Source organism: Mustela nigripes, chromosome 8, assembly GCF_022355385.1.
Source record: "Mustela nigripes isolate SB6536 chromosome 8, MUSNIG.SB6536, whole genome shotgun sequence".
NCBI lineage: Eukaryota > Metazoa > Chordata > Mammalia > Carnivora > Mustelidae > Mustela > Mustela nigripes.
In genome coordinates this window covers 56531393-56543681 of record NC_081564.1, presented here as the reverse complement: position 1 = coordinate 56543681, position 12289 = coordinate 56531393, and the positions used below count along the sequence as shown (strand labels likewise).

The 12289-nt window shown below is 55.5% G+C and overlaps 1 protein-coding gene across 50 annotated transcripts in view; it reads left to right on the top strand.

Annotated features, from left to right (window-relative positions):
- The window catches only part of CELF4 (CUGBP Elav-like family member 4), a 285471-nt gene that overhangs the window by 218147 nt on the left and 55035 nt on the right, over positions 1 to 12289 (top strand). The gene's annotated exons all lie outside the window — the stretch shown is intronic.

Below are 12289 nucleotides of genomic sequence, written 5' to 3'. Positions count from 1 at the left end.
CCCGAGGAAGCTCTGGGCCCTCCACCAGCGACGGCCCTGCCACCACGGCACACAGAGGCTGCACTGGCTCAGGCTCCTGGCTCCCTTCGCCAACCACCTCTACCCCGGGCTCTGGTCTGGACTGGTCACTCCCCTCTCTGCTTAGACAGGCACTGAGCAATTTCCCTCTCCCCTCTCCGCCCTCCCTACAAAAACTGTTCTAGGAAATTAAGAGCCAAAAGTCAAATTGGCCAAAGCTACTTGGAAATTCAGAGTCAAAGTCCTTGCCCAGAGAGAATTATAGTGTGGCCACAGGTGGCCTGCCTGCCCCTGAGACCTGGGGTCCCTCCAGCTCAGGCTACTGCCCTCTGGGTCCTAGGAAGACCCTGACCTGGGCACAGGGCCTCTATGTCTAGGACCTAACTGACTAGGGCTTCAAATCTCACATCCCACTCCCCGAGTCCAGCTGGAATCTGGGTGCTGCCCAAAGGGGTCCCATGACCCCGGGGAATTGACACACCTCCCTCTGGCCTTCTCAGAGCTTCCCATCCTGAGGACCCTGTGAGCTGAGGTAGGTCAGTTGGGAGGCAAAAATGGCTCAAGTGAAAAGGGCCCTGGCAGGGGATACCTACCTGGTTCACGCTGAACCTACCCGGTTCCTGACTGTCCAGTGACTTCGATTTGCTGTACACCCAGAGACTTGTCAAGTACCCAGCTCTGGGCATCCTTGCCCTCGTGGGGAGTACTGTCCCGCCTCATGCAAGACTTCACCTCGGTGGCCCCAAGGAGCCAGGGTCCTCTCCTAGAGACTGTCTCTGGGAGGCAGGCCCAGCAGGCCCTAGGCCCCAAGGTCACCCTGTCATGCAGTGACTCACCTGCCGCACCCTGTTCAGGTAGCAGAGTCAGGATGCAGTGAAGAGCCCGTGTCCCTGGCAGGGTGGGGTGGATCTCTGGTGCACAGGAGGGAGCCCAAACAGTACGCGGAAACTGCGGTCCCAGAGAAGGGGCCCCTGAAATGGGGGCAGCCAGATACCTTGGCGCCTGAGCTGGCCTTGAAGGAGGGGAGTTTCCACACTGGGAAAAGAAGTCAGGGTGGCATGATAAAGGCCTCATGGGGAGGGGGACCCTGTGGCGGAAAAGGGGGCCCCTCAGGTACAGAGCCCATAGCTCAGAGTTCAGCGGTTTTCTCCTGGCCAGGCCCGGAGTGGGGTGTCGGAAACACCATGCCCAGCGAGGCCACACGAGCTCAAATGCAAACCCTCTTCTCCTTCACTTGCCTTGGAGGCAATAGCTTTCTGACTCCAAGTTGCTAACCTCATCTCCTTTCTCCCATATATCTCCTGCCGCTGACACTTGCCCCAAACCAGATTAATCAGCTCTTTTACTCTTCCTGCAGTGGAAAGGGGGGAAAAAGAGCCAAACCTAAACATCTATCTATTAATTGCATATTCAATATTAAACAGTGAGATGATCCTGAGTCAGCACTATCACCGAGCTATTTAAAAAAAAAAAAAGAAAGAAAGAAAGAAAGTCAGTTTAAAATAATTTAATATCCATTACATACTTCTTCTGGTGGGAAGAGGATGGGAAAGAGATGAACGTGAAAAAAGGTGAAAGAAATGCGAACAGAGAAGGGTGTGGACGGGGGCTGCGGGGAGAAGAGGGGGGTCTCAGGTGCGGGGGCGGGGCGAGGCCGGATCCAGACCAGCCCATGAGACAGGAGACCCCCGACTGGTGGGGGGGGGCGGTCAAAGAAGAGAGCTCGCTGTGGCCTGGAGCAGGCGGGGAGGAATTCCTGGAGGGAACTGGACCGAGAGGTGTGGACTTGGCCGGAATCAGGGAGGACACAAAGTGAACATGGGGCCCTGAGCACAAGGCCGAGGGCTTGGGCTTGTCTCCATCAGGAGCAGGCGCCGCGCATCCTGGTGGGGGGACGAGGCAGAGAGAGGGCATCGAGGCCGTGATGTCCCTGCGCAGGCAGAGAGGAGCGGGGCCCCTGCAGCCTCCAGAGCCGCAGAGCTCCAGTCAGGCAGGGAAGGCGCCCTCTCTCCGTAAGGAGGATCAGTTCACCCCACAGAGCTCACTGGAGCAAGTTAAATTTAAACTGAGCCGCCTTCAGAGGAGCAAACCAATTCATTAACCGGAAGGATGAGGCAGGCTGGGGACAGAAAGGAGCCTGGGGAGGGCACCCGACCTGTTCCGGCCATCTCAGGGGAGGCACTGTGTTCCTTCACCGGCACTAGGCAGGTGTGTCCCGCCCCATGAGCTGGTTCATGGTCAGCATCTGAACTGGGTGCCATGGCTGCAGGGAAGCCACTCCCCCCCCCCCCCACGCTCCAGAGGACTCCGGCTTAGCTGGAGTATGTGAGGCCTCCTCTGGGAGAGGCACCCCGGAGTCTCCTCCCTGACCCCTTCAGGCAGGACTGAGGAGAGGGGCCAAAGGAGCAGCTGTCACTGAATCCAAGGCAGGAGTCAGCCAGAGGCCAGGGCATGGGAGAGGGTGGACACCGGCAGGAGGGCCGAGCTCCCTGTTACAAAGTCCTGTTCTTCCACTACTGACTAAGGGTCTGGAGGAGGCTTGGAGACATATTGGGGGGGGTGGCCTTGAGCTCCAGACATGAAGGGGACCCTGGCAGGGTCGTTACCTTAAGCTACCCCCTACGGAAGCTTCTAGAGGGTGAAGGAGCTTCTTTTATGTCTCCCTGTGCCCACCAAGTCCTTCAGAATCACCTGGGTTGAAGGACCCCACAGCAGTTTCCATTCCTGTCCTCTTTCTCCAGTACTGGGAGCCCCGTCTGCCTCTCTTCCCCAGCTCCGTCTCTCCCTCCTGTCTCCGTCAGTCTGCTGGGGGCTGGGGGCGGGGTTGCTATCAGCAATGGCAGGGCAGGTTTGCGCAGAGAACCTGGGAAGGCTGGCGGCAGGTGTGACAGCCTGAGAGTCACTGCCTGTGCACTGCGTCCCTGAGGCAGGAGCAGGCAGGTCGGTTCGCCAGGCGGCCATCCTCCAGCCCTTCGCGGCTCCGGCATTCATTTACGGGCGTCTTCAGGGCTGCTGTCCCCCGTCACCGTGGCCCACACTCATGTGGCAGTGGAGTCCCGCCGGGCTGGCTAATGAGGTTGGACACAATGCATGTGACCGCGGCTCTGAGGCCCTCCCCGAGGCCACGTTCCCCACCATAAAACCGTGGTTGATTCCGTTTTCCCAGCCCCTCCACCATCTGTAGCCCCATCGGTTCCTGCAGCTTTTAAAATCCTATTAAGTTCCTCATTTCTCCTCCGAGCATTATTTTCTTTCTAAACAGACATAGGCAGCGAACAAACGTGGTAGGAGAGACCCGGGCCGCCCAGCGGAGGGCCGTGGGCAGCTCCCTGCTGCAGCCAGGTCCTAGGGCCCCAAGAGACCCGTGGCCACTCTTTTGACCTCCCCGGGTTGGGTGCGCAGACTTTTCTAGCTATTTAGTTTCATACTCTAAGTTGGCAATTAGTGAGCGTGTAGAGGAAATAGATGTGCAGGCTGGTCCCGCTGTAGGAAAATTCAATAGGAGTTTCCACTTTCTTAGATGGCAACAAATGTCTCACTGACAAAAGCTTCTGGGTAGACAGAAATCCCTCCGGATTCTGTTAGGAACCCTTGGCCTAGGTGGGGCAGGGTACACAGGAAAGTGAACCTATCACTCTGGACAGCGCCCCCCCTCCAAGATGCAGTGCAGTGAGAGGTGGGGGAAGGGTGAGAAAAGGTAGAGCAGTGTGTACTCTCTGCCAGGACCTCCTGGGTGACACTCCCCTGGGGGTGGGGTGGGCAGAGACCCAGTCCAAAGAACAGCCTCACTGGTGAGGTTGTGTCCTACAGTCCGAGCCCCTCCCCTTCTGTCCCCATCTGTCCCCTTTGAGACATCTGGAGCTTCCCCCTGTGGCCAGCACATCCTGCCTCACCTTTGGGGGTCCTGGTTTGTGCCCTGCCTGAGAGACCCAAGAAGGAGCAAAGTTAACCCCAGCCCAGCCCAGAGGATGAGATCCTGGGCTGAGAAGGGATCCAGTGACTGAGACCCCAAAGCTGGACCTCAGAGCAGAAAATTCTCTGCCCTCACCAGCCCTTACACTCTCTGTGTCCCCATAGAAGCCCCCAGAAGCTGGGCAGCATGTGTACTTCATTGTGTCTATGTGTGAATGTGTATGTGTTGCGGGAGTACACTTCCTTATCCATCCCCCTCAGCAGACCCTGCAGACCCCAGTATCCGTAGCTCCTGAGCACAGAGACATTCCCACAGCCATGTCTGCGCCCAGGGATGGGCACGGGGTCATGGTGAACCTTCGGCTGGAGGATGGCTAACTGCCTTGTTGGCCAAGACACGGAACTCCAAAGCCTGGAGAGGCCCCCGGAGCCGCCCGCCCACCCTCCCCTGTGAGTCAACCTCTCATCCTGCCCCTCCTGTTTTTAAAAACTGTCAAGACAGAAAGAAACTCGGCCTCCATCTCAGCCTCCTTCAGAGCTTGGAAATCCTGTTTTGTCAGCCTATCCTGTCCTAGCCCCACCAGAATTTCCCAAGCCATTGATTGTAACGTTTTCCCTTGAACAGCAGCCCAGAGCCAGTGTCCTGGCTGATCATTCATGTACATGAATCCTTGATTTATTTTGGACTGATATCGAAGGTGTAAGGGCTTTTAGCTCAGGAAGTATTTTTGTTTTGTTTTGGTTTTTGGTTTTTTTTTTTAAGATTTTATTTATTTATTTGACAGAGATCATAAGTAGGCAGAGAGGTAGCTCAGGAAGTTTGAGTCAGACATAAGACAGCAGGTCTCAGGCAGTCGCAGTGCTCAGGGAGCAGCCTGGGGCAGGGGTCACTGTCGCCCTGCTGGACCCTGTGATTTGCCTTTGGGAAGGCCTAAGGTTGAGATATGTCCACTCCAGGCCAAGTGGCCTGCCCAGGGCATGGCTTCTTTGATGGGCAGGAAGTTCTGCCGTGTGTCTGACCACAATCCCTCCTACTTTTGCTTGTTTCCAACTGTTAGGTTCCCTAGATGATGCTCTAAGGCCCCCCTGCCCTGGGGTTTTATGTTCCATAATCCCTGCTCCTTAAAAATCTTGGTCTCCTTTTTTCCCAAAAAAGGGAAAGACATCTTTAAAAAAAATTCGGGAAGCCTCTCTAGTTCACACAACTGAACCGAAACAGCGGCTTGGTGAAGACAGGTCTCTGTGGTTGAGGAAGGAGGTGGCTGGTGGGAAGGGTCCCTCGTGAGGGCCCCACAGAGGCTCCGGTGGGACAGGCGCCCATTATAAATACGCCTGCCATGGGTGTGAAATTATAATTAACTGCAAACCTGCTGAGTTTAAATGGACTTTAGGTTTTCAGCTGGGGGAAGGGGTGTTGATTGATCTGCATTTTGTTTTTGAGGGTTTTTTTTTTAATCCATTCGGCAAGTTAAGTTGAGACTCACGGCTCCTCGCCAAATTCCCTCTGGCCCCGGCTAATTTAGCAAAGGATTGTTTCAGAGGAAATGGGGTATTAATCATTGCAAATGGGCTCCAGGATGATATTTAAAAGCTGCCGCGTGTGTGCCCAGGCTGAAGGGACTGATGATAGAAATCGGGATGACAGGCAGAGGCCACAGACCAGGGGCCTCTGTCTCCCACCCCCTCGGCCACTCCCATGGCTTCCTGTTGCAGGCACTGTGTGGGAGTTCAGGAGGAAGATCTGGCAAGATGAGGTTGGGGGAGAGAGAGAGAGAGAGAATGTCACACTCTGTCTTTCCTGGCCTGATCGTCCTCAGCGTGGCACTGAATGAGCCCCGGCATAGGAGAGACGGACCCAGGGCCTTCAGACAGCCTGATAACAACCTGGGCATGGGGAGCCTGGGGGCAGGGCGCCGGGAGAGACAGCTCAGGATCAGAGATCAGAACCTGTAATACCTGCCTGACCCTCAGCTGCAGGGATTTGAGCAAGGAAGGGCAGATCTTCCAGGGGGGGAAATAATCTGAGTCAAGGCAAATTTGGAAGATCCCAAGAGGCCAGAAAGAGGGGAGGGCAAGATATGGGAGCAGGGATTTCAAGGAGCTTTAAATGAAGGCAGTTAGGCCCAGAGAAGCTATCTACAGCTCAGGGGCAGGGAGTGATGTCCTGTACGGGTGCTCAGGCAGCTGGGGTTCGCCAGCCAGATGGGGGGACCAGCAGGACAGTCCTGGACAACATACCTAGGGACCCTGATTCCACTTTCCCTGCCCTTCCCACAAGGGTGCTTTGCCACCTCCTTCTGCAGAGGGGACAATGAGATCCCCTTGGAGCTGTCATAGGTGAGACATGGTTGGCAAACCGGGGACTCTTCCACGATGACAACTTCTGTTGTTATTCAGCAGTTATTTTAATCTTAGAGCCCAGTCCATGGGACATGAGAGGAGGTGACAGGGGTAAGGACCTCTGACAGGTGTGATCAGCAAAGTGCAAATAAAAATCATACTGCCTAGGGCCTGAGCCGCACTGGGCATGGGAATGACACAACAAGGGTAGAACAAGGAAGGCTTCCTGGAGGAGGTGATTATTGGAATCTGACAGGTTTACCAAGAGGTAGCACCTGGGCTAAAGTGTCACAAGCAAAGACATGAAAACAGAAGCAAGCAAGGCGAATATATGGCATCTGAGATTTTTGAAAAATAATATAGAACAACTAGGGGGTTCTGGCTGGCTCAGACAGTAGAGCGTGCAACTCTTGACCTCCAGATCTTGGGTTCAAGCCCCACGTTGGGTGTAGAGATTACTTTAAAAAAAATAAAATAAAAACAGAGCTTAAATACTAGGTAGAAGAGCTGATTTGTCTGGAGAAGAGGGTCCACTTTCTGGAAGACTCGGACTCTGTGCACTGTGGGTCTCACTGCCTCTCCCATTTCAGGGCGCGCACTCTGACGCTGCTGCACAGTGTCTGAGTCGGGGCAGACAGGATCCTGTCTCTTGTCATCCTGCAGTCCAAGTTCACCAGGCCTGCTCCAAGGTGTTTCTCTAGTGCGGTGCATCTGCCCGGTTTTCCAGCTCAAACATGTTCTGCTCCCTCCACTACCAGCCCCGCATAACACATGTGGGAACCAGGCCCAGGCCATGTCTGCAGCAGCTGCTGGGAAAACAATGCTAAGGCTCTGGAAGGGAGATAGAGCCCATCTGCTAGAGCCTCCAGTGGGAGTAGCTTGAGCCCTGCCACAGCCCTACAAGGTCAGCTGAGCAGCACCCCCGCTTTATGGAGGGGGAAATGAGGGCTCAGAGAGGAGAAGTGGGCGTCTTGCCCCAGTCCACACAGACGGGGAGATCTGTCCGTGGCCTCACGGGCACCAGATGAGCAGTGGAGACAGCAAGCCTTAGCTGGCAGAGGGGAGAGCACTCAGGGAAGGCTTTCTGGAGGAGGCTCCCTGTTGGAAGGGATTAGGCTGAAAAAGGCTGCAAAGCTGGTGAGACAAAAGGAATGCAGGCCCCATGATATAGGGCCTGTCCAAGAAAAACCAGCGGGCCAGAGGAGAGGGTTCCCAGGAATGCCCAGCTAAAGAATTGGGGGTTTTCTGGAAGATGATGGGGAATCCTGGAGACTATGGAAGAGGTTAGCGATTGATGGAAGCTGGACCTGGAAAGGCTGGCTGCCCACAGGGAGGACTGGGCAGGGTGTCAGGGAGACCAGGGAGAGATGGATACTGGTGCTAGTGGTGAGGGGAGTGGTAGGGAGGAATGGGACTCAGAGTGTAAATTCAAGAGCCCTATTGTCACCGTGAATGAAATACAAGCCCCCAAGCGGCACACACCCACCTACCCACCCACCCCCACCCCCTCCCCTCCGCCCAATACCTGATACCCTTAGACCCCCAAGTACATGTCCACTTTCAGGCACAAGCCTGCCCTTGGGTGGTCCTCTCTGACCCTTCTCAGCTGCCCAGTTCCGCGTGGTCAGAGCCCCCATCTGGGTCCACCCCGCTGGCATGCTTCCTGCCACTCTTCCCTCCTGGTCTTCCCGGCTCAGAAACCCCTTTCCTGGCCTCTGCCTCAGCCATAGGGTCAGGCAGTGGGTGTTAGTTTCCCGTTGCTCCATGGGGAGGGTGTCCTCCTCAGGGGCAGGTGTGTCTGGCCTGCCACAGAGCCTGGCTGGGCCCCAGCAGGTGGCCCTGGGTGCTGGCACCCCACGGCCAGGCTCGCACTCCTGTCTTTAAGAGGAACCGTCTCCACCACCCTGCCTCTCTGCTGGCCTGAAAGCAGCCCCCTCTTGGGTCTCCCCAGCCCCCAGCCCCTCCAGAGTCAGGCCCACAGGCAGGGGGCGGAGGTGGGCAGTGGGGCGGGTACCACTGACATTGGCATTCTCCTTGCAGCGCATCTTAATAATTTAATGGCTATTAGCAGGGCCGCTGTGGTGGTGGGGGAGGGGGGCGTAGGGGGAAGATTTATAGAGAGAATTCACTCCAGGTTGGGGTTTTGTCTTCCTCTGTTTTCCTGGCATTTATCATGCATGTTTTAATTTGGATCGGAGAGTTGCTACCATCTGGCCATTATCGCAAAGAAATACTCATTTTCACTGAGTGACACAGGCTCCATTCATCACGGAGTGCGCTGATTGCCCTGCGAGTGTGGGGCTGCGCTTTCTCCTTCATTGGAAATGAACCTTGAGCTATGAGCAGGTCTCATTTGTAGGGAGCAAAGGCATGGGGCCAGCAGCTACCCTGACCTCCCAGCCAGGTGGGTAGCGAGCATTTTGGGGGGAGGTGCGGGGAGCCAGCCCTCGCCTGCAACCCTAGCCCTTCCACTTCCCCTCGCCTCTCCTGGGTGCGGGTACTGGGGGCCCTCACAGCCTCGCCCCCATGCTTCTGACAGCCAATCCCCCCCACCACCACATCTGGGGTGGTCGCCAGGCCAGGTGACAGAGACAGCCGAGGTGGCCCCTCTGCCTGGTCCCTGAGCCCTGGGTCATGGTGGCCTGCCAAGGATAGATTTTCTTCAGCAGGCTTTCCCTAACAGAACATCATTCCAGGAGTGCCACTTCAGGTCAGGGCTGTCGGGGGGACAGAAGGGCCTCCTCATTCTTCTCTCATCACCTTATGGTGGCACCATCAGGGCTGGGCCTGTGAAAAGAGACTTGCCGGCCTCCAGCTGGGACATTTCCCAAGTGTCACCCTTCCATCCCGCCCGCTGCACACTACAACCGGCCATCAGGGGCCACCCCAAGGCCTTCTGTCAGCGATGGGCATGGACACCCAAGGGGCCATTCGGGAACATCCCTCAACTGGGCTGAGCCCCTCTTCACGTCCCCTCCATAAACCGGCAACCACATCTGCAACACAGAGAGAGGAGGAGAAAACATCTTTTCATCCATTTTAAATAGTGAGTCAGGGCACCCAGAATTTATAGGGCCCCTTCGTGTTTCCTGCCCCAGTGGGGCTTCGGTTTCACAGCATGAAGACGTCAGCCGAGCAGTACCCCTCCTCCCCAGCATTAGACACCCCCAGGAGGGAAACAGCTCCACGGGGGTAATGTTTGCTTTGCCAAAAAGGTAAAATCGGGCAGGAAGGCCAATTCTCATCTGTAGAGGTTCCACTTCCTGAGATCTTGGAAGGATCCCAGGGGCCAATTGACTTTCCTGGTCTTTGTACCAGAAACTGTGGCCAGATTTCAAGGTCCTGACACCCCTCTAGGACCCAACCCAGGTTTGGCCAAGACACAGGGGACTGTGCTGAGGTATCAGGAATCCGAAGGGAGGCCTGTGCACGCTCTGCTGGCCCTTCCCCAGCCGAGAAGAAAGCCACAGGCATCCTAAGCTGAGCACTCCTTGTGTGCACACCACACCCCATATGCCACGGGTGTGCCAGCACGATCTTCGGCCGTGGGTGGCACACAGTCTGGCTGGGACTGAGTGAAATCAATAGAGTCATTAGGAGGCAGGAAAAGACCTTGAATCAAAGCACCAAGTTCAACACAAGTGCAGGCCAGAAGGAGGTACAGGAAACCAGGTGGCCTCCACGGCCCCCTGCCCAGGCCAGTCCTGGGTGCCGGGTTGCTGGTTTCTTCTTCTCCCCGCTCCATGGCTTAGGTATTATTACTCCATTGTATAGATGAGGCACTGTGACCCAGAGCTGAACTTGCTGAGGTCACCAGCTGATGGGTGGTGGTGCATTTGGAAAGGAACTCAGGCCCTTCTGATTCCAAGCACCTGTGGGTCTGGAAAAAACACAGAAGACTTTAAGAGGAAGGGGCTTTACAACCAGATAGCATGGGAGCAGCGACGTTGTAGGAGGGGGGCCCTGCCCGCCTGTCCTCACCTTCTGGTTTTCCATCCCAGCACTTGTTGAACTGAATCAGCTGTTCTCCACCCTGCCCATGCTCCTCCTCCCTTGGGGCAGCCCAGGGTGAGGTTTCCACCTCCTTCTGGAGTGCAGGGACTTTAGCTAAGCTCTGCGAAGGTCCTCTCCCCACCCCTCCAAGAACATGGCGCCGCCTCCCCCTTGGAACTCATTCTGTGACACCAGCAGCTCTGAAACATCTGCTCCTCCATCCCGGACCCGCAATTTGAATAAATTACCCCGACGTGGCAGCAGCCTGTTATTAATGGCTTGAGTTTTATAAGATGCTTTAGTTCAATAACACTGTAGCCCCGTGCTGCGCTTCTCCCAGATATTTTTATATTTTGCCTCTTCCCCACCTCCTTCTTCCCTCCATCCTTTGGCTGCCTCCAGGACTCCAGTCCCTGGCTACAGTCCCCCCCCCCCCAGTCCAGGCTACAACCCTGCCAACCCCTCCCCACTCTGCGCTGGGTTGCACCCAGGAACTGGGGACAACCTGCCCCACCTGCACCCCACCAGGGTTCAACCCAACTGTGTCCACCCTTCTAAGCATACACGGGTGCCCACCCATCACGCTGGAAAAGTGGGGACCACGGCCTGGCTGGTCACCCCTTTCCCTTCCCAGCTCCATCCCCAGCCTCCCCCAAAGGAAACCCACAGGGACAAAGAGTCTGAAGTGGGGCAATGCACAGAGGACACTGTTCAGGGACCCTGTTTCTGCACCTCTGATCCCATGGCCAGAGCTCTGCTGCTTGTGGGGACCCATCTGAAGCCTGGGGAATAAACTCAGTCTTCCTGGTTGGAAGACCCAGGTCTCAGTTTATTCCTTTATTCACCTGTTCCTGGTTCCTCATTCTTTTGTTGGTTTATGCTCATGCTCCACACACCACCTGCTTGAAGCCCTCCCAGATTACCTCCAATCCCCAGATCTGGCTCTTTCTATGTGCCCAGACACAATTTTCCCCCACTGTCTTCTGTCCTATTTTTTCTCTCCACAGCCTGTTAGTCTGCCTTCTATTGGAACCCCCTGGGGCGTAGCCAGCATCTAACCCACAGCCAGCCCTTCTAGAATGATTAACAGTAGGTGCTCACACTGTGCATTACTTCAACAAGCTCGTTCATCTGTGTGGGTGACACTTCCTGCAAAGAATGGGTGCACTTGCAGAAAGGGAGAAAAGTGGGTCAAGGAGTAGGTGGGTTTGTTCACTGGGGATATAGGATGGAAAACACTGAGGTTTAAATAAATACTCAATCTGTTCCCAAAAAATGTAGACCACAGTCATGGTCAAGAAGTACTAAAAGGCTAGCTCCTTGCAAGTTCAGCTTCCAGCTCAGGAAGCAGTGGGTCCAGGCCTGGCTGGCAGCCTGCTGTCACCTGAAGGGGTTCTGGGCCGGAGGAATCTTCTCCTGAGCCTCCCCCAAGGGAGCTGACCCTAGCAGGGGCTGGGGAGCCTGCCACTAGAGGACCCCAGAGTGAGTGTTTAGAAGTGGAAGGAAAGGATGCGACTTTGTAAGAGGCTAAGAGGCAGGGGTGGGAAGCAGGAAGGTAGGATGTCCCATCAGGCAGGAGGGCAGATCAACCAATCTGTGCCTCAGGGGAGGGTCCCTGTGAACCTGAAAATGCCCGGATGTGGTACTCCAGTCTTGGAGGACCCTTCTGTGCCAGGGCCAAATTAAATTGTGTCGTCCCCTTTTCCTGGGGACCCAGCAGTAATCCTGACACTAGCTCTAAAGGGAGGATGTGCTGTGCCTCTTCCCCCCGCCAAGCCCCCTCTAAGGCTTCTAGGACTTGGAGGCTCACACCATGTCCCATTTGGCCCTACTATTACTGTGGGACTCTGCCTTGCTAAGAGCCCCACCATTATAACATAATTACTGCTGAAAATGACCTTTAAAATATGTTTTAAATTCAAAATGTCTTTAAACCCTTCACTGAGCACCATTTTTCAATTTCAACGACTGTTTTCATTTTGGGGGGAGAGAGGAGTAGGGAGTGGAGGAAGGAGCCCTCCCAGTG